Below are 23,288 nucleotides of genomic sequence, written 5' to 3'. Positions count from 1 at the left end.
GCTGCAGCTCCTCTCCTCCGGGCTTGCCGCCCGCGGGGATGAAAAGGGGGGGGGGAACCAGTCTACGTAGAATTTCCGTTTTCGCCAGGGGATTTAGTAACCTGAAAGCAATCAGCTGGTCCTTATCGGGAAAATCCAGATAAGGTTGCAATAATTAAGATGATAATTAAAATGCAGAATCCTCATTGGGATTATTTACAAGTGATTTTGGATACATTAATGGACTCTACAGAAAATATATGGTTATACAGGTTGCAAGGGATAAAGTGAGAGAAGATATTCGGAATGGGAAAGTAGAGGGTAACGTTGATGAGAACTTTCCAAAAGAAGATCCCCGATGGAATTATAATACAGGAGGCGGGTTATGCTGTCTCTGGAGATATCAGGATTGGTTATTGATTGGCATTCAAACTGCTATGCTGAAGCAAATGAATTGGTCAAAACTGTATAATGTGAGGCAGGAAAAGAATGAGTCTCCCTCGGCCTTTTTAGAAAGATTAAAAGAAGCTGCCAAAACCGGGATGTAAAATTTTTAGTAGACACAGGGGCTACTTACTCTGTACTGAATTCCTTACAAGGGGCGGTAGGTCACAGAGCTACAATTGTTGGTGCCACAGGGAAGGAGGAAGTACAGCCATTCCTGCAACCCTTGGATTTGTGTTTTGGAGAAAAGGAATTAACTCATGAGTTCTTGTATGTTCCAGATTGTCCAGTTTCTCTTTTAGGACGAGATGTGCTGACTAAATTGGATGCCACAATAACATTTGAGGATGGAGAGTTGGTAATGAAAATTCCAGAGTCAAAGGTAGGACAGATTTTACTATTAAAAGAAAAACCGTTTGTAAAAATACCACAGGCAATAGAAGATGCAGTAATTCCCACAGTATGGGAAACTGACATACCTGGAAGGTCAAAAACAGCTAGACCTGTGAAAGTGGAGCTGAAGGAGGATGCTAAACCAGTACGGTTGAGACAGTATCCATTGAAACTGGAAGCCAAATTAGGAATAGTATCTTTAATTAAGAAATTTTTGAAATATGGAATTCTAGAGGAGTGTGAATCAGAATATAATACCCCAATCTTTCCAGTAAAGAAACCTGATGGTAGCTATTGACTAGTTCAAGACTTACGAGCAATAAATCAGATCACTAAGGACATACATCCAGTAGTTGCAAATCCCTATATCTTGTTAACATCTGTGAAGGAGAAATATAAATGGTTTACAGTACTTGATTTAAAAGATGCCTTGTTCTGCATACCCCTTGACCAGGAAAGCAAAAAGCTATTCGCTTTCGAATGGGAAAATCCTCACAACGGCAGAAAGACTCAATTGACCTGGACACGTCTTCCACAAGGATTTAAGAATAGTCCGACCATCTTTGGAAATCAACTAGCCAAAGAGCTTGAGGAGTGGACTACAAGAGGCCATATCAGAATTCCCCGACAATGGTATTTGTTGCTGCAATATGTGGATGATATTCTGGTTGTTACTGAGACCCAAGAACTTTGCATCCAGGTAACAATTGAAATATTAAATCAATTAGGAATGAATGGATATAAAGTGTCGAAAAATAAGGCTCAGATTGCATCCACGACTGTGATCTATCTAGGATGTGAGCTTTCTCAAGGACAACGAAGACTAGGTATAAACCACGTGCATGCTATCTGTGCTATCTCTGAACCGCGTAACTTACATGAATTAAGATCTTTTCTAGGAATGGCAGGATGGTGCAGGCTCTGGATTATGGACTATGGACTTATTGCCAAACCTTTATACGAGGCACAGAAGAATAAGGTTTTGGTGTGGGAAAAACTGCAACAAGAGGCTTTCCAAAAACTGAAACAAGCTTTAAAGCAAGCACCTGCTTTGGGCCTACCTGATCTGAGTAAAGACTTTCAGTTATTCGTGCATGAGCGACAGAGACTTGCCCTAGGGGTATTAACCCAACGGCTGGGATCTTGGAAACGGCCCGTAGGTTATTTTTCCAAACAACTTGACCCGGTAAGTGCTGGATGGCCGGCGTGCTTGCGGGCGGTGGCTGCTACCGTGATATTAATCCAGGAAGTTCGGAAACTGACCATGGGGAAAAGGATTGAAGTATTTGTATCCCACATGGTGACTACTGTATTGGAACAAAAGGGGGGCCATTGGCTTTCCCCAAGTAGAATGATGAAATACCAAGCGATTTTGACAGAACAAGATGATGTTATTTTAAAAACAACTAACCTAATGAATCCAGCTGTGTTTTTAAATGCAGAAACAGAAGAAGGAGATTTGGAACATGACTGTGTGGAGGTCATCGAATATACCCACGCAAGTCGTCCTGACCTGAAGGATACTTCATTGGAGGAGACGGATTGGGAACTTTTCACTGATGGCAATAGTTTCGTGGAAAGCGGAGTGCGGTATGCAGGATATGCGATTACTACTGTCAAAACAGTGATTGAAGCCAAATCCCTACCACCAAACACATCAGCACAGAAAGCTGAGTTGATTGCCCTAACTAGGGCATTAGAGCTCAGCAAGGACAAAAGGGTCAATATTTGGACTGACTCAAAGTATGTATTTGGAGTTGCTCATGTGCACGGAGCTCTCTGGAAAGAGCGTGGACTACTTTCCTCCCAAGAAACAAACATCAAATATCAGAGGGAAATATTAAACTTGATTAATGCTGTTCAGAAACCATTGCAGGTTGCCATCATGCATTGCAAAGCTCATCAGAGTGGAACATCAAAAATTATTGAAGGGAATCGACTTGCTGATCAAACAGCTTGATCAGTGGCACGACAAGTCTGGACAATGGTGGGTCTTATCTCTCAGAAGGTAAGAGCAATTGATTTATTACCTACACCTTTAGAGGCACCTAAATATTCTACAGAAGACGAGAAATTGGCAAAATTAGTAAAAGCTGTCAAGGATAATTCTGGATGGTATGTGACCACCAACGGACAAGTTGTGGTGCCGACCACGACTATGAGAGGAATACTTCAAATGGAGCATCAGAAGTGTCATTGGGGTGCAGAAGCATTGGTAAAATACCTGAGAAAATGGATTATCTCAGTCCAGATGTTAACAATGGCAAAGTCTATTACGGCTAAATGTGAAATTTGTTTGAAAAATAATCCTTTAGTAAAAAGAAAAGTAGATATGGGAAAAATTAACACAGACATACAACCAGGAGATTATTGGCAAATAGATTATGTAGAACTCCCCAAAACTCGAGGATTCAGATATCTAATAGTTGGGGTGTGCATCTTTTCAGGATGGCCAGAAGCCTTTCCTTGTCGCACCAACCAGGCACAAGAAACTGTAAAATGGCTATTAAGAGAGATAATTCCAAGATTTGGGGTACCATTGGGAATATCATCCGACAGGGGACCACATTTTGTTGCTCAAGTGGTGAAGGAAGTCAGTAGATGTTTAGGAATCAAATGGGAATTACATACCCCATGGAGACCCCAATCTAGTGGACAAGTGGAGAAAATGAATCAGACATTAAAAAGGCAACTTAGCAAAATTTGCCAGGAAGCAAAAATTCAATGGCCTCAGGCCTTACCAATAGCGTTATTGCGAATTAGGATTAAGCCCAAGAGCGGAATGTCAGTAAGTCCATACGAAATTTTGTATGGCAAACCATATGAAGCACCTGATCCAAATCCAAGTGTACATGTAAAAGGTAATCAGGATGTATACAATTATGTGTTGTCTCTTGGCAGGACATTGAATCGACTCAGATCCGCACTAGTGTGGAATCGCCCACCAGCACTCGAGAATCCGGTACATGATATAGAGCCTGGAGACACAGTGTATATAAAGACCTGGAGAGAGGATCCTTTAAAAGAACGTTGGGACGGACCCTATCAAGTACTTTTAACTACATTCACCGCAATCAAGGTTGCTGAAGTAGATTCCTGGATACACTACACCCAAGTCAAGAAAGTCCCAAAACGGTGGCAATCGCAAGTAGTGGGTCCTACCACACTTAAAATTACGACGCAGGATGTCTAGTTTTTGTTACCGTATTGTGTTTATAGTAGTAAATGTACCCAGACTGTTTGCTTTTGTGGGAACACTTCTTGAAGAAGGAACAGAGAATGCCACTCTGATTTGCAAAGTCACTGGAGAACAATTATGTATGACACGAAGGGCTATAGGAAATGGTGACGACACTCAAATGCCACAAGTGGTGCAAAGTATACAGAATCAGGCAGAGAACCTGATGATAGGATTGATTCGAGATTTTGCACAAACCCAGAACACCAGTAGCATCACTGCTTGCCTTCCCATCCCAAAATCGGCCGAAGACCCGATACAATGGGGAATAATATCCACGACCTTACCAGAACTAAACAAAACTGGTAAGATAGTGTGCGAATCTCGCACTAGATTAGAGCAAGTGCCAACCGAAAAATGGGAGAAAACAGGACCCGAACCAGTGGAATATGGAGGAAAGATAGTTCTCAAAGAAAATTGGACCAAAAAGATAGTATATGAAAAGGTCAACTGAACCTATTGGGAATATAAAGATCAGGATAACCAGAACATAACTGAATCATGGAATAACAGGTGGACGTTGAGTATTGTACAACAATATCAATATAGTGAAGCATTCCCATGGTGTTTACAATGGTCCAATGTAACGAGAGGAATGACAGTACCATGGTGGAATTGCTCACGAGTAATAACCTGCCAGACGGATGTGAGAGATATATCTCTGTCCATCATTAAGGTTGCAGTAATAGCAGGTTGCATCTGTCAAAAACAATTGGATCCAAAGGAAGCAGTCAAAATAGGTATCGACGGAGATAAAATAGATTGTAGAGGAACTATAGGTAGTGTGGGACATTTAGTTTGGGCCTTAAGCGATGGAACCTGGACAACACATTTACCGGTAGCAGGACCTGCAAGGGAAATTACCTTGGGGTTACCAACCTTATGTCCCATTTGGAAAAAGTCACCCTTGAAGAATAGGCAGGAACTTCTACAAGTTAGGCACAAGCGAGAGATAGATGAAGATGATGTGTGACATGAACCGTCAAGCAGTGTTAAATTCGGCTGGGCATTAGAATCCTTCTTTGCACCGATTGCAGCTTATAGAAACAGAGAAATGATTGATAAATTAATTGGGCAGATGGATCGATTGGCAAGAATAACCAAAAAGGGTTTTCGAGATTTCAATATATAATTGCAAGCTACAACCAGAATGACCTTGCAGAACAGAATGGCACTTGACATAATGTTGCTGAAAGAAAATGGCATTTGCGGGTATTTAAAAGATAGGGTAGATCATTGCTGCATTAATATCCCAAATGTGACTTCTGAAGTGGAGAAAGATATTTCCCAATTAACCCAAACGGAAAAGGAACTACAAAAGGAAAAACAAGATGCAGAGCAGAGCTGGATTGGAGCCTTACTAGGTAAATTGAACCTGAATTTGGGAGGATGGGTACATTCATTACTGGAGAGCTTACTCCTGCTTGCAGTTGTAGTTGCTCTTCTCTTTTTGCTGTACGCTTGTGTTAAGCGTCAAGTAAATCAATCAAATGCCAGGAACGATTGCATCTTTACTGTCCTTAGCAGAAATACTAATCCACTCATTGACAACCCTCCAGCTGATAAGGAAACAATGAAGTGAAAATGCATTGTCTAAGAATAGAAAAGCATTTTCAAAGGGGGGAAATGTTATAGTTGAATTAGTTTTTACATCTTATAGTTGAAATAAGTTTTGCATCAAATAGTTGAAATTAGTTTTCTTATGGTTGAATTAGTTTTCTGTTTTGCAAACTGTATCTAAGATTCTTAGTTTTGTAAACTATATAACTGTATCTAAGATTCTTGGTTTAGTAAACTGTATCTAAGATGCCGTATCCAAGATTTTTACCTTATTTTGAAGTTTTCGGACTGTGTCCAGGGAGATGTGCATTCAGGCATGGTCTTATATAACCGTACCCTATTCTTCTAGTTGACAAAGATTTATGATATATTCTCTTAAAACAGGTAACTTAGAAATAATCGAAAACATGCGAATGTTACTTAGCATCGGTTAGATAGACAGTTTGTGTTAGAATAGGTGTGGAATATGCTAATGGTTGTTAAGAGTTGTGATGAATATGTATGTAACTAAGTTGTATAAATGTAGTGAGTTTTGGATCGGTGGTCGAAGCCAGCTTTGGGTGTGAACCCCTGGTTTCCCAGCGCTGGAATAAAAGCACCGCATATAACTACGTCCGTGGTTATGTGTCCTTTTTGCCAACAGTCATAGTAGAATTAAGGTTTTAAGAATAGGCAGGTAGTTGTTTGATCTTATTAAGTAAGGTTTAACTGCATTATATGTAATTGTAATTATGTTGTTAATCACGTGTTCTATGTTGCAGTATATTTCAAAAATCATTCACCGTGCGGTTTAAGGGGCCTGACTAATTCAGTAACAGAAAGGGGGAAGTGTGGAGGGGTTTTAATAGATAAAGATTTGAATTAGTTAGGCTCAAAGGAATCTCAAGGCTGCTTCGAGAAGCTGAGAACAGAATCTGCTGTGAGAAAGAGGGGCGTCTCCTCATTAACGGGGCCCCAACATGGCGTGAATCATCGGACGTATCATCAGTGAGACTCCAGCGCATGGACAGCCCATGATACTCATTTAGCGAATCCATGCTTGGAGCGTGGACGCGTGATTAGAATATAGTTGCATATATAAGGAGGCTTGTTTCTGTAATAAATGGCTTTGCGTGATTCACATTGAATTGAAATGTTTGCTGAGTCCTTTGTTGCTCCAGCAGGACTCCCCTGAGGATGTGAATGTAGTGATAAGATTTTGTATATAATGGGTGTCTTTTTTTTTTTTTTTTCTGGCATGGTGGCTTTCTTCCAGCATCCAGACTTGTGTAACTCTGTACTAAACAATATCTCATCTCCGTGTGTAAAATTTGGCTCATTGCACACTGGGAACAGACCCACATTTTGGGACAACAACAAGAGCCAGCAGCCCATCACAGGCCCATCTGCAGAAACCCAGAGGAGCATAGGGATACACAATGGCAGGCGGGAACCCAAATTAAGGACTTGGAGAAAGGGACCCCCTGTCCAGGACACTCCCAAGGCTGTCCCAGGAGAGCCATCAGCCCCATTATCTGTGTGTGAAACCCATCAAGGTGAATGCCCTCTGAAGCACTTTTCAAACTAAGAGGAGTTACTGCTCTGGTCTAAAGGGCATATTATGGGATGCAAGGGAAGAGTATTTCAGGATTGCATAGGACTTTTGGGATGTTTAGAGGAGGAAACAAAGGAGGGGAAAAACAAGTGCGGGAAAAACAAGTGCAGGAAAATAGAGAAATGATGGGATAAGAGGGGCTGGTTGCATATAAATAGTTTGCTGGTCAGTATGCTTGTCTGGCTACACCCTACACTTGATCTATCTCATGTATCTTCTTCTTCCTGCATCTGTCCTATCTTCTTACTCAGTTCCCTTCTGACTCTAACTTTCTAACTTTCTAACTCCCTGGGTGAGTGGCATAGGGGTCCTCACTAGAGTGACAGCAACAGGAACCAGTGCATATATTCGAGTGAATGTGTGAGCACTAGCAAATATCAAGCTGGACTAACTGGTGAATAGGTGAAGTGGTCTAGGAGCAAGGGCGTGAGTGGGTCTCTAAGGGTCAGCTCTGTGTGTGGGAGCACCTGTGTGTCTCTAAGTACAAGAGCACAGGGGATCAGCTATGGGATCAGGTGAGTCCTAGCCAGCTCTGGGTGTGAGTGTGCCTGTGTGTCTCTAGGGGCGAGATCACAGGGGGGTGGGTCAGCTATTGGGACTTGGAAAGTCCTGGACAGGTCTGTGTGTTTGTGTGTGTGCACACATGAGAGATGGTCTGTACCAGCAACTGAAGTAGGACTGTAGTCTCAGGGGCTCCTATGTCCAGGTGCCAGCAACTGGATAGACTGGGATGCTGGAGTCAGCTACTACTGAGTGTCTGAGCCCAGCTGCTGGAGGGATCCACCTTGCACATATGCATATATATACTCTCACTACTGGATCTCCATCCTCCTCAAACAGAGAGGGGAGCAGGATAAGGCTGTTGCTGTGCTTGTGGGAGTGCTCTGCATGCCCATCTGTAATGTTTGTGGCCAGCTGTGAACCTATGTATATATGTGGTGTATACGTGTCCTCTGTGTGTGCGTGCCTACTGGGAATACATTTTCAGCCTCACTACAGTTGGATCTGGGTGCAATGGAGCTGTAACAGCCTTGTCTCTGTTGGGATACCAGATTCAGTCCTGTGCTGGTTTAAATGAAATTGAGTTAATTTTCTTCATGCAGTTAGAATATTTTCTCCTTCGTAGCTAGCACGGTCTTTTGTTTAGATTTACTATGACAATAATGAGACAAAGCTGCTTCTTCCCTGGGATAGAATTAATGTTTTTCTTTTAGTAGCTAGCTGTGTTTTTGAGTCAGTATGAATAGAATGTAAGAACTCACTGATATCTTGGCTGTTGTCAGGGAAACCAAGGACTTCTTCGGCCATCCAGCTGCAGGTGCAAATTGATAGGAGGGGGACACAGGCAGGATAGCACCTAGATTGACATTCAGGTTGATCAATGAAATATTCCCTACCATTAGCATCATGCTCAGTATATAATTGGAGTCAGCTTTTCTGGCTGGTTAGTTCCATAAGTTCGGGTTTTGTGGTTCATTAGTTCAGTTAGTTCTGTTCGGGAGTTCCATTCCATTGGGAGTTCAGTGTTAGTTCGGCCCTTTGCTGTTCTGCTATTTTGAAGCTGACCTTTGGGCCTTTCTGCCTTTTGCCTTTTTGCTCTCTCTGGCTGGGATTGGCTGTTCAGGACCACAGTTCTCTCCTCTCCAGGACTGGCTGTTTGGAGCAACTGGAGTTTTGTGAGGGACTGCAGTGAGTAGCATTTATTTTATTTTATATATAGTAGTAGTATATTATTATTATTTTGTTGTCTTATTAAACTGTTTTTATCTCAGCCCATGAGTTTCTCCTTTCCCTTTCGGTTCCCTCCCCTATCCCACTTGGAGGGTGAGGGGGAGTGAGCAAGTGGCTATCGTGGTCTTACTGGAGGTTAAACCACAACAGGTCCTCCCTAACAAAGTTTTAAAAAATATTACTGAACTATTGGTCTTGACATTTAATGGTTAATTTAAATTTGTTGGTTTTCATTTTAATGATAAAAATGAGTAACTGGCACAATTTACCTGTGTTACATCATTCCTTAAGTTGTTTTACCTGTCTCTTGTCCTCATTTGCTTATGACCAAACCAGTCTCTTTTTCAATACTTATAACAGTTTTTCAATATAAACATCTTTCAATGTTTAAACTCATTTTACCTATGCCCATTCTTTTCTGCATTTTATCATTAGCTGATCAGAAATAAAAAAAAATCCATCTATTGTAAATTATTCTTTTCAAGTACTTGCTGCATATTGAGTAGATGCTTTTATTGACTAGTCACTACAGTGATTTCAAGCTCTTGTGCAACCATTCAGAAAAGTAGTAAGTAATGTGTATGAACAGTTGCATTTACTTCTTCCACGATGCAGTACTTTCCATTTAAAAAATGAATTGCCTGTGTTGCTTATTTTAAAAAGTTTTATACACTTCTGGACTTCCTCAGAGTCTTTTTTAATCCTGATAAATCTAAATAACTATACAATGCTGGCATCCCACAGATGACTTCCTTTCCAAGACTACTAAATATCTGTCCTAATAGCAAATTAGAGACTGTACCCAGTATCCTTTACTGTAATTTTAACTATTTTTTCAACCATATTTACTTAGTTTCTCAACTAGTGGGGAAATTCTTTTTGTCAGTGGTATCTTAACATAGAAAGTAAATTTTCTTTAAAATTGTTCTTTTATCTGTTTTCTAATGATTCACTCAAACTGCAAGGTAAACAGTGTTTTCCTTTCCAAAAGCTGTTCTGATTTGTTTACATGATCTATTTATTTAAGTGGATTATAATTTCATATTTAATACTTTTAACTTCCACACCACTGAAGTACAGTTCTGTGCTCTCAGGATCACCCTAAGTACTTTTTAAGATTTAAGAAAATACTCATAGAATCATAGAATGTCCTGAGTTGGAAGGGACCCATAAGGATCATCAAGTTCAACTCCTGTCCCTGCATATGACAACCCCATGGTTCACACCATATGTCTGAGGGCATTGTCTAGTCTCTTCTTGAATACTGACAGGCTTGGAGCCATGACTACCTCCCTGTGAAGCCTGTTCCACTACCCTCTGGTTGAAGAATTTTTCTTAATGTCCAACCTAAACCTCCCTTGGCACATCTTCCTGCCATTCCCTCAGGTTCTGTCATTGGTTGCCGGAGAGAAGAGATCAGCGCTTACCCTTCCTCCTCCCCTTGTGAGGAAGCTGTAGACAGTGATATGGTCTCCTCTTAGTCTCCTCTTCTCCAGGCTGAACAAACCAAGTGACTTTAGCCACTCCTCATACAGTTTAATCTCCAAACCCTTCACCAACTTTGCAGCCCTCTTCTGGACACTCTCCAGTAGCTTAATATCCTTTCTATACTGTGGCACCCAGAACTGCACACAGTACTCCAGGTGAGGCCGCACCAGTGCAGAGCAGAGCAGGACAATCACCTCCCTCGAGCAGCTGGTAATACTGTGCTTGATGCACCCCAGGACACCGTTGGCCCTCTTGGCTGCCAGGGCACACATGAGCCAACAGGCTCATGTTCAACTTGCCGTTGACCAGAACCCCCAGATCCCTCTCTGCGGAGCTGCTCTCCAGCATCTTGTTCCCCAGTCTGTATGTACAGCCAGGGTTTCTGTGACCCAGGTGCAAAATTTGGCACTTGTCCTTGTTATATTTCATGCAATTGGTGATTGCCCAGTTCTCCAATTTGTCCAAATCCCTCTGCAGGGCCCCTCTCCCCTCGAGAGTGTCGACAGCTCCTCCTAATTTTGTGTCATCAGCAAACTTACTTAGTATTCCCTCTAGTCCTGTGTCCAAGTCATTTATGAAGACATTGAAGAGTACTGACCTGAAGATGGATCCCTGCAGAACCCCACTAGTGACTGATAGCCAGCCCAACATAACCCCATTTACTAGAACCCTTTGAGCCTGGCCCATCAGCCAACTGCTCACCCACTGTGTTGTGTGTTTATCCAACTGTATGCTGGACATCTTGTCCAGTAGGATACTGTGAGAGGCAGTATCAAAGACTTTAGTGAAATCCAAAAAGATTGCATCGGCAGACTTCCCTTGGTCAACTAGGTGGGTAATCTTGTTGTAGAACGAAATTAAGTTTATTAAGCAGGACTTTTCCCTCATGAACCCATGCTGGCTGGGACCAATGACTGTGTTATCATTCAGATGTTTTTCAATAACTCCCAGAACAATCTTCTCCATGATTTTTCCAGGCACAGAACTGAGGCTGACAGGCCTGTAGTTGACAGGGTCATCCCTGTTGCCTTTCTTGTAGTTTGGGACAATATTTGTCAGCTTCCGGTCAACTGGGACCTCTCCAGATTCCCAGGAGCATTGAAAAATCATGGAGAGAGCACTCGCTATGACATCAGCCAGCTCTTTAAGTACCCTTGGATTAATCCCATCAGGCCCCATCAATTTGTAGGGATCTAGCTGGAGTAGCAAATCCCATACGAGTTCCTGATTGATTGGGAGTTTATTGTTCATGCAGCCATGGTTCTCTAACCCAGGGCTATGGGGGCCCCCAAGTCAGTCTTCGGTGTTGAAGACCGAGGCGAAGAAAGCATTAAATGTCTTGGCTTTGCCTATGTCCCTCTTAATAAGGTGACCATAAAATACTGTTTATTTACAGGATATTTTTCTTTACACTGCATGAGATGCTGGAAGAGAAAGCTGGTTTAACACCAAACACTTTGCTGACACCTGACCCAAGTTCTTCTAGGAGGTGCTGGTGTAAAAATGGGTACATATGTACTAAGACAATAACCTTATCAAATGTCATACAGATTTTCCTTCGAAGCAGAGCTTCCTCTGCTGTTATTAGGCTATTATTTATTTGCTGCTAGTGTAGGAGGAACCTCAGATGCCACAATATTGCATTAACTCTCAGAGTATTCCTAGTTCATTAGTACTATCACTAGTAAACCAAATTAGAGAATCTCAGATTGCTCAAACTTATCTTGAAAACTGGACTTTCACTGACAGATATGGGTCATAAAAGTGAGTTTTATAGCTGATATATATATACTTTGGTGAGAAAACAGAATTTGACCCAGATTTAAGCATTTTTATAACCACAAAGTTGTACTTCCTAGTTTACAGAACAAATACAGGTACGAACTTTGCATCCAAGTTAATGCTGACAAGACAACATGAGTATGAAAAAAAGTGAATCAGATTGGGAAGTATGGAACATTTCAAAGAGATAGTCTAATTAAAAAAAGAGGAAGCGCTCTATGAACAGAGCACTAAAAATCATAGAATCATAGCATAATTTAGGTTGGAAAAGACCCTTAAGATCATAGAGTCCAGCCATTAACCTTACAATACCAAGTCCACCAGTAAACCATGTCCCTAAGGACCATGACCACACATCTTTTAAATACCTCCAGGGATGGTGACTAAACCACTTCCCTGGGCAGCCTTTTCCAATGCTTGACAACCCTTTCAGTGAAGAAATTCTTCCTAATATCCAGTCTAAACCTCTCCTGGTGCAAATAGAGGCCATTTCCTCTTGTTCTATCACTTGTTACCTGAGAAAAGAGACCAAAACACACCTCACTACAACCTCCTTTCAGGTAGTTGCAGAGAGCGATAAAGTCTCCTCTGAGTCTTCTTTTCTCCAGGCTAAACAACCCCAGTTCCCTCAGCTGCTCCTCTTAACACTTATGCTCTAGACCCTTCACCAGCTTTGTTGCTCCTTTGGACACACTCAAGCATCTTAATGTCTTTCTTGTAGTGAGTGGCCCAATACTGAACTCAGTATTCAAGGTGTGGCCTCACCCATGCCAAGTACAAGGGGGCGATCACTTCCCTTGTCCTGCTGGCCTCACTATTTCTGATTAAAGCCAGGTTGTTATTTGCCTTCTTGGCCACCTGGGCACACTGCTGGCTTATATTCAGCCATTGTCATGAGAGAAAATACGAATTCAAGCATAAAAATAGTTCATGGAGAGGCCAAATGAGTGGTAAGAAAGGGGAGCAGAAATACAACATTTTGATACAACTCAGTCAAATTGAGGGGATGCAAGATGATGGAAATGTGCAATCCAAGGAAATATTTCATCTCAAAAGGAAGTACCTGCTGCAAATCTTCACTTTCAGACTTCAATTGGGCTACAAGAGCTCTCATGCAGTCTGTCATAGAACATAATATAGCCTATTAGGAATCCGGAGAAAAAAGAAAATAGAGAGTATTAAATGACACATTCGGTGGCTTGATTGTGCATAGTTCTTTGATATTTTAAGCTATTCATCTCTGAGGTTCAAAAAAGATTACTAAAATGTTTCCAATAACAGAAATTTGATCTACAGTTATTAAAATGTTAAGCATAAATATCAGTTTCTATTCTGGGAAATACATAAGTGGTGAAATTTTATACTTTTGACAACAAGTCTAGGATAAAATCTGGAACACTAATAGATGAGAAGCCTTCTTCCCTATGTCCCAGATATGGGACACTCACCTGTAAGTTGGAAATGTGTCTTTTGAGTCTCAGAATCATACTTTTTCTTTCAAATATAGGTAATATAAAAAGTTATATGACAATTTAAAACTGACACAAATACAGCAACATTCCTGACTTCTGAAGACTGTAAGGCATGCATTAGAAAATGTTTGTGACAAAGCACAATTAAAAATTCTTCAAAAACAAAAGTATGTTAGAAATGCATTATTCAATAGCTGGATAATACATACATTTACATCACTTAATAGTTTGTGCTATAAACCAAGTAACTGCAGCCTTGCAGCAATTATTAATCAGATGATTTTAAGAGGCAGTATTTTGTGAAGCTCTTCATTTGTAGGAGGGATTTGTTTCACTCTGTTTAAAACTGGGAGTAAAATTGAGTAATATGAAATCTGGTTTTATTTTTGCGAGTCAAAGAATGGTTGAGATTGGAAGGGATCTCCAGAGGTCATCTGGTCCAACCTCCTTAATCAAGCGGGGCCACCTGGAGCCAGTTACCCAAGATCATGTCCAGATGGCTTTTGAATATCTCCAAGGAGAGAGACTCTAAAACCTCTCTGGGCAACCTGTCCCAGTGCTTGGTCACCCTTATAGTGAAAAAGTGTTTCCTGATCTTCAGATAGAACTTCCTGTGTTTCTGTTTGTGCCCATTGCCTCTTGTCCTGTCCCTGGGCACCACTGAAAAGAGACTGGTTTAGGGGTCTGGAGCATCTTATGAGGAAAGGCTGAGAGAGCTGGGTCTGTTCAGCCTGGAGAAGAGAAGGCTGAGAGAGGATCTTATTTATGCTTATAAATATCTCAAGAGTGGGTGTCAAGAGGATGGGACCAGACTCTTTTCAGTGGCACCCAAAGATAGGATGAGGGGCAATGGGCACAGACTGAAACATGGGAAATTCCATCTGAATATGAGGAGAAACTTCTTTACTTTGAGGGTGCCAGAGCCCTGGAACAGGCTTCCCAGAGAGGTTGTAGAGTCTCCTTCTCTGGAGACATTCAAACCCGCCTGGACACATTCCTGTGAGATCTACTCTAGGTGAACCTGCTTTAGCAGATGGGTTGGGCTAGATGGTCTGTGGAGGTCCCTTCCAACCCCAACCATTCTGTGATTCTTTGCACCCTCCCTTCAGGTATTTATATACATTCATGAGTTTCTCCCTGAGCCTTCACTTCTCCAGGCTAAACAGTCCCAGAACCCCACCTGGTGCAGAACAGGAGTACACCGCTAGTTACTGATCTGCAACTAGACTTCATGTTACTGATCAGCACCCTCTGGTCCTGGCTGTTCAGACAGTTCTCAGTCCACCTCATTGTCTGCTCATCCAGCCCATGCTTTATCAGCTTCTTTATGATGATCTGTGTCATCAGGTCCCGTCTCCTTCAACAGCAGGCCTATATATTCCCTAGTCTTAGTTTTGTCACTTATGTACTTATAGAAGCCCTTCTTGTTGCCATTGACATGCCTCATCAGATGCAAATCCAGATGGGCTTTGGCTTTCCTAACCACATCTCTGCAAACTCAGACAGTGTCTCTATATTCCTCTCAGGTTAATTGTCTCTGCTTCCACTTTCTGTATACTTCCTTTTCATATCTGAGTTTTGTTAAGAGCTCTTTTGTTCATCCATGCAGACCTCTTGGCATTTTTTGCTTGAGTTCCCACTTGTTGGGGTAGAATTTTCATTCACTCTTGAAATGTCTTCCATTAGAGTAGAAAGATAAAAGTCTTGTCAGAATGAAGTTATTTGAAGATCTATGTCTTGGAAAACTCTGGGGCAAGAAATTATTATAACTTTGTATCTTTTGAAAGCAAAGTCCTTGGTAGAAATTAGGGAATTTATTTTCTCCAGTCATTTGAAATAGCACCCATTATGAGCCAGACATGCTCCAAATATTTAAGAAAGAGGATCCAGGCTGAAGAGATTTGCAAAAAAATGTCACACAATAATAATATTAGTAAATAAGTGGTAACTTTACAAAATTTGACTAAATTAACAGGTTTAGTTCAAAATTTAGGAAGAATTTTGAACTGTGTATTAAGTAAAAAAATATGACTTCAAGTATGAAAAAAAATCTAATTTTAAAAAATAATAATCTTAGTGAAACAAATCAGTACGTTTAAATTTTCTAGCAGCATTAAATAATACAACGTCTAAGGTGAAGCTGTTTCTTTGGGTGTTACATCCTTATGAATGGTTAATATACTCCTGCAAAAGCTGGTAGTCCATGGCTTGGACAAGTGTACTGTTGTAGGAAAATAGGGAATTTGGATTTTTGGCCTGTATCAGTGTTATAAGCTGTGCTGCTAAGGCTGCAAGTGTCAGCTTGTCCCCTGTGTAGCCCTTGCCCAGAACCACGAGCCTGGTTACCTTATGCTTGCTTTGTACCCTTAGACATTGATAAATGCTATTCTTAGGTTTGGTGATTTCTGTACTAGACTGATGAACTATGGATAACAAATGAGACAGGTAGAACTTCAAAGCTAGCCCTGCAACCCAAGGACTTTTCGTTCGGTACTTGCCAAGTGGAACATGAAGAAAGAAGTGAAACCTGCAGACCACTGGGACGGAAGGAACCTGAAGACATTGACAGTGATAAATTTTGTTTAGTTGCATAATACCTGTTAGAACCCTATATAATGACTAGCTGTATTGCTGTATGATTGTCACTCTCTGAGGAGGTGATCCAACCCTGCTGTTCCTGCGAATCTTCTACAATAAATACTGCTCAGAGTAACCCACGAGAGTTCGAGTCTCTCTCCAGCGCCTTCCTAATAACCCTTTTTCATGTACTCTACGCTGGGTTAAGAACTGGCTGGAGGGACGGGCCCAGAGAGTGCTGGTGAATGGGGCTGCATCTAGCTGGCGGCCAGTCACTAGTGGTGTTCCCCAGGAGTCAGTGTTGGGTCCAGTCCTGTTTAACATCTTTATTGACGATTTAGATGAGGGGATTGAGACCATCATCAGCAAATTTGCTGATGACACCAAGTTGGGAGGGAGTGTCAACCTGCTGGAAGGCAGGAGGGCTCTGCAGAGGGATCTGGATAGACTGGAAAAATGGGCTGATTCCAATGAGATGAAGTTCAATAAGGCCAAGTGCCGGGTGCTGCACTTTGGTCACAACAACCCCCTGCAGCGCTACAGGCTGGGCGCAGAGTGGCTGGAGAGCAGTCAGGCAGAAAGGGACCTGGGGGTACTAATTGACAGGAAGCTCAACATGAGCCATCAGTGTGCCCAGGTGGCCAAGAAGGCCAATGGTATCCTGTCCTGTATCAAAAATAGTGTGGTCAGCAGGACAAGGGAAGTGATCCTTCCCCTATACTCTGCATTGGTGAGGCCACACCTGGAGTATTGTGTTCAGTTCTGGGCCCCTCGGTTCAGGAAAGACATTGAAGTGCTGGAGCGGGTCCAGAGAAGAGCAACAAGACTGGTGAAGGGACTTGAGCACAAGACCTATGGGGAGAGGCTGAGGGAGCTGGGGTTGTTTAGTCTGGAGAAGAGTAGGCTTAGAGGTGACCTCATCACTCTCTATAACTACCTGAAGGGAAGTTATAGCCAGGTGGGGATTGGTCTCTTCTCCCAGGCAGTTAGCAATAGGACAAGGGGGCATGGGCTTAAACTCTGCCAGGGGAAATTTAGGCTGGATATTAGAAAGAAATTCTTTACAGAGAGAGTGGTCAGGCATTGGAACGGCCTGCCCAGGGAGGTGGTGGACTCGCCATCCCTGGAGGTTTTTAAACTGAGATTGGACATGGCACTTAGTGCCATGATCTAGTAAATGGACTAGAGCTGGACCAAGAGTTGGACTCGATGATCTCTGAGGTCTTTTCCAACCCAGTCGATTCTGTGATTCTGTAATTAAGCCCTTGGTTTTATAACATAACTTTTTAAGTTCATAATTTTGTGAGCTCAAGTTTCCCTAAAGCACAAATTGTATTGGTACATCTGTGCTGGTTTGACTGAAAATGAGTTTTCTTCATGCAGTTAGAAACCTTTATTTTTAATAGCTAGTACACTCATTATTTGGACTTAGTTTGAGAACAAGAGATAACAACCCAGAACAGAGTTAATGTTTTTAATTGCTTTGGTCTGAGAGCCAAGGACATTCTGAGTGCTCTGCCCACAGGTGTGAGGCATTAAGGAAGAGGGGCATGGATGGGGCAGACCTTGACTGACATCCAGACTGATCAATAAGAGTATTCCATCCTATTAGTGTCAAGCTTCATATTTAAGGAGAGTCGGGATCTTCCAGTCTCTCTCTTGCTTTCTCTCTGGCTCTTCTCTTCGCTCTCAGAGACCTGTTCGGTGGAGTTCTGTTGGGGACTTTCATTAGTTTGGCCTTTGGCCAACCTGCCATTTTGCAGGGGCCTCTGGGCCTTACTGCCTTTTTCCTCTTTCTCTCTCTGGGATCAGTTGTTGGGACCAGGTGGTGATTCCTGGAACTGGCTATTTGGTGCAGACAGAGTTTGTGAGGAATTACATCGACTATCTTTTATTTTATATTCTATTTATATTTTATATCTATATTTATTAGTAGTGTATTAGTATTTTGTTATATTATTAAACTGTGTTTAGCTCAATCCAAGTTTCTCTCTTCCCTTATGATTCTCTCCCCTATTTGGGGGGTGGGGAGTGGAATGAGTGAGCGGCTATCATGGTTATATTGCTATCTCAGGTTAAACCATGACGACATCTTATTCAGAGACCCACTTCTACAAAATTATTCTTGCAGTAAAATCTAACATCCAACACAGAGCGTAATGATTTCAGTAGTACTTTTGATATAGATGTCTACAGCATATATTTAAAAATTGGCAAATTTTATTCTCCCTTATTTCAGAAAAGTAGTTATTGAGTAATCCAGAAGATTACTTAAAAAAAAAACACAAATAAAAAAACAAACAAAAAACAAAAAAACCCCAACCAAACAAAAAGCCAACAACAAAAAAACAAACAAACAAAAAACCCCAAAACAAAACACAAAAAAATCCCCCCAAAATCCAAAAAACGAAACAAAAAAACCCCCGACTGCTATGTGAAAACTCCAATTCACTTAAATTGTCACATCTCTGGTAAACACTGAAATATTTTTTATGTATCACATTCTAAATAATAGTTCTCATTATACTGAATAGACTGAGATTATTTAATTTGTGCCCTCTATCCCTTTCCCAGATGAATTTTTTATCTTATTCAGAACATGTTCTGAATGAAGAGCAATTTGAGATTATTTCTTTAGATATATTTCCTTATCCATTCAAATATAAAATAGCAATGAGTAGAAATTTATGTTTAATTTGTAGATTATAAATATAAAACACTAGAATAATTATACATTTGGAAAGCATACCAAAGCCTATGATTTAAAGAATAAGCTTACATATTAGATATCATATCTATAATAGATAAAATTTCCTGAAACTACCTCAACTTGAATATACGTAAATAAATGAATAAATATAAAAACAAAAGAGACTTCACATAGATTCAACAAGTCAGATTAAAACTGATTTTTTGGTAAATTCACTGCTTTCAAAATATCTTTTAAACATCTTTACACAGTTTACAGAACCTACTGGGGTTTTTGTCTTGGTCCATGCCTTCTTCATATGCCTCCTGCCATTTCCAACACACTTCACAGTAAGCACTGATTTGCTCCAAGAGATGAAGCACATGGATTTCCTGTTTGCCTCTCTTATCATCAGGCTGGGAGTGAATGATGTTATACGGTGCTGCGCTGGCTCTGGCATGGGCCTCTTTACTACCACAGGAATTTCCTAACAACACCGAGTCTTTAACATTGCCATGTAAAACCTGGATGAGGAGAGGAAGACATCCAGACTGACGCATAGCTATGCAGCTGTCTTGGGAGCTAGACATCGCTAGCAATATTCATGACATGTCATCTTTATCATGAATACCAAGCATTGACAATAATGAATACACCTGCAGGTCAAATGATTTTGAAAATACAGTTACACTTAAAAAATACATATCAAATTAAAACAAAGTTCTCAATAGCATGCATGAGCGAAAAAATATTTATTTATATAATGGCACAAAGCAAGGTGGAGGAAGTGTACTTCATGTGAGATAGCAACTGGAAAGTATTAAACTCTGCCTAGTGGGGGATGAAGAACAAGTTGAGTCCTTGTGGCTAAAAACTGAGGGACAGGCTAACAAGGGGAATGCTGTTGTGGGTGTTTACTACAGGCCACCTGATCAGGAAGTTGATAAGGCCTTCTACAGACAGGTGGAAGTAGCCTCATGATCACATGCTCTGGTTCTCATGGAGGACTTCAATCACCCTCACATCTGCTGGGTGGGCAACACAGTTAAGCACGCACAGTCCAGGATGTTCCTACAGATCATTGATGATAACTTTTTGACACAGGTGGTGGAGGAGCCAACAAGGAGAGGCGTGCTACTGGACCTTGTCCTAACAAACCAAGAAGAACTGGTTGGAGATTTCATGGCTGGGGGCAGCCTCGGCTGCAGCGAGTGTGAGATGCTGGAGTTCAGGATCCTGCATGGAGGAAGCAGGGCAATAAGTAGGACAAAAACCATGGATTTGAGCAGGGTGAACTTTGGCCTCTCAAAGGTCCTGCTTGGAAGAATTCCATGGGTTAGGGCTCTAGACGGCAGAGGGGTCCAAGAGAGATGGATAATATTCAAACAGCACTTCCTCCAAGCTCAAGACCGATGCATCCCTATGAGCAAGAAATCAAGCAAAGGGAGTAGGAGGCCAGCATGTATAAGTAAGGAGCTCCTGTAGCAACTCAGGTGGAAGAAGGATGTTTATATAATGTGGAAAAAGGACAGACCAATTGGGAGGAATACAAGGTGGCCGTTAGAGTATGCAGGGATGCAGTGAGGAAGGCCAAGCTCCACTTGGAAGCAAATCTGGCCAGGGATGTCAAGGGCAACAAGAAGGGCTTCTTCAAGGACATCAGCAGCAAAAGGAAGGTTAGGGAAAATGTAGGTCTGCTGCTGAATGAGGAGGGTGCCCTGGCGATGGATAATACAGAGAAGGCAGAATTACTGAATGCCGCCTTCGCTTCCGTCTTTACTGCTAAGACTGGCCCTCAGAAATCCCAGACCCTAGAGGTAGGAGAGAAAGTCTGGAGAAAGGAAGACTTTCCCTTGGTTGAGGAGGATCAGGTTAGAGATCGTTTAGGGAAACTGGACATCCACAAATCCATAGGCCCCAATGGGATGCACCCACGAGTGCTGAGAGAACTGACAGATGTTACTGCTAAGCCGTTCTCCATCATCTTTGAAAGGTCATGGAGAACAGAAGAGGAAAAGAATGTTATCAGGAGTAGTCAGCATGGATTCACCAAGGGGAAATCAAGTTTGACCAACCTGATAACCTTCTATGATTGTATGACGGGCTGGGTAGATGAGAGGAGATCAGTGGCTGTTGTCTACCTTGACTTCAGCAAGGCTTTTAACAGTGTCTCTCACAACATCCTCATAGGTAAGCTCAGGAAGTGTGGGCTGGATGAATGCGTGGTGAAGATGAATCATGAACTGGCTGGATGACAGAACTCAGAGGGTGTTGATTAGTGGTGCAAAGTCTGTTTGGAGGCCTGTAGTTAGTGGGTTTCCCCAGGGGTCAGTATTAGGTCCAGTCCTGTTCAACCTGTTAATCAGTGACCTGAATGAAGAGACTGAGTGCACTCTCAGCAAGTTTGCTGATGATACCAAACTGGGAGGAAGGGCTGACACATCAGAAGGCTGTGCTGCCATTCAGTGAGACCTGGACAGGCTGGAGGACTGTGCAGAGAAGAACCTAATGAAGTTCAGGAAGGGCAAGTGTAGGGTCCTGCACCTGGGGAGGAATAACCCCAGGCACCAGAGTACAGGTTAGGGATTGACCTGCTGGAAAGCAGCATTGCGGGGAAGGGCCTGGGAGTTCTGGTTGACAACAGGTTGACCATGAGTCAGCAATGTGCGCTTGTGGCCAAGAAGGATGCATTGGGGTGCATTAGGAAAAGTGTGACCAGCGGGTCGAGGGAGGTTATCCCATCCCTTTGCTCTGCACTGGTGAGGCCACATCTGGAGTACTGTGTCCAGTTCTGGGTTCCCCAGTTTAAGAAGGACAAGGAATTACTGGAGGGAGTCAAGTGGAGAGCTACAAAGATGGTTAGGGTTCTGGAGCATCTTTCTTATGAGGAAAGACTGAGAGAGCTGGGTCTGTTCAGCCTGGAGAAGGCTGAGTTGGGTTCTTATCAATGCTTATAAATATGTCACGGGTGGATGTCAATAGGATGGGACCAGATTCTTTCAAAGTGATTCCCAACAACAGGATGAGGGGCAACAGGCACAGACTGAAAATAGGAGGTTCCATCTGAATATGAGGAGAAACTTCTTTACTTTGAGGGTGCAGAGCACTGGAACAGGCTGCCCAGAGAGGTTGTGGAGTCTCCTCCGGATATATTCAAAACCTGCCTGGACGCATTCCTGTGTGATGTGCTCTCGGTGAACCTGCTTTAGCAGGTGGGTTGAACTAGATGATCTCTGGAGGTCCCTTCCAATCCCAACCATTCTGTGATTCTGTAATTACATAAAATCATAGAACCACAAAATGGTTTGAGTTGGAAGAGACCATCTAGTTCCAACCTCCCTGCCATGGGAAGAGACATCTTTCAGTAGATCAGGTTGCTCAAAGCCCCATCCAACTTGACCTTAAACACTTCCAGGGATAGGGCATCAACAGCTTCTCTGGGCAGTCTGTTCCAGTGTCTCACCACCCTCATTGTAAGAAATGTCTTCCTTCTATGTAGTCTAAATCTACCCTCTTTCAGTTTAAAACCATTTCCCCCTCGTCATGTCACTACAGGCACTGGTAAAAAGCCTCTCTCTGTTTTTCTCATAAGCCCCCTTTATATACTGAAAGGCTGCAATAAGGTCTCTCTGGAGCTTTCTCTTCTCCAGGCTGAAGAACTGTAACTCTCTTAACCTTTCTTCGTAAGAGAAATGTTATAACCCTCTGACCCTTTTTCTGACCAGAGTGCAGTGTAGGGGGAGAATCACCTCCATTGACCTGCTGGCTAAGCTTCTTTTTACACAGCCCAGGATACAGTTAGCTTTCTGGGCTGCAAGCACACGTTGACATCTCATTTCCAGTTTTTCATCTATCTATCTCATATCCCCAAGTCCTTCTCTGCAGGGCTGCTCTCAATCCATCCATTCATCCATCATCTAGTTTTGTACTGCTTTGAAATAATTAACACTATTAGCTCTTCACCATTTATAAACTTAAATCTCAGTGGTTAAATGGCTAGAATGGTAATTATATCAAACTGTTTTAATCTGCGAGACTAATGGCAAAAACATCTAACTTTTAGTTGCACACAAGGATTAAAGAAATATACTAATAAGAATGCTTTAGTTTGGGAATGCAGGAATATATTAAAAATTAAGTTTATCTCCAAAGAGCATGTTTTGTATGAGTCATACTTTCATGAAAAGATTCTCGAGTGAAAAATTATTTGATGTATGGCATTAAATACAGCTTCTCCAGATAATATGACTATTTACTTTAATTTTTAACATATATTGTGCTAAAAAATCTTACACATATTTTAATGTTTTCCATTAACTATTTCAAATTAACCAACGAATT

The 23,288-nt window shown here is 41.8% G+C and overlaps 1 pseudogene across 1 annotated transcript in view; it reads right to left on the bottom strand.

Annotated features, from left to right (window-relative positions):
* Positions 1–15,025, bottom strand: part of LOC308051487 (adenomatous polyposis coli protein-like) — a 30,809-nt pseudogene extending 15,784 nt beyond the window's left edge. The window contains exons 1-2 of the transcript in view: positions 14,894–15,025; positions 13,273–13,350 (exon numbers count right to left, since the gene is read on the bottom strand). The product of the transcript in view is annotated as an adenomatous polyposis coli protein-like (transcript). The remainder of the gene's footprint in view (positions 1–13,272; positions 13,351–14,893) is intronic.
* Between the last annotated feature and the right edge of the window lie 8,263 nt (positions 15,026–23,288).

The sequence above is a fragment of the Nesoenas mayeri genome, assembly GCF_963082525.1.
Source record: "Nesoenas mayeri genome assembly, contig: SUPER_W_unloc_1, whole genome shotgun sequence".
In the NCBI taxonomy this organism is placed as follows: domain Eukaryota; kingdom Metazoa; phylum Chordata; class Aves; order Columbiformes; family Columbidae; genus Nesoenas; species Nesoenas mayeri.
Note: the sequence above shows the minus strand (reverse complement) of the source record. Positions and strands in the feature narration are given on the sequence as shown.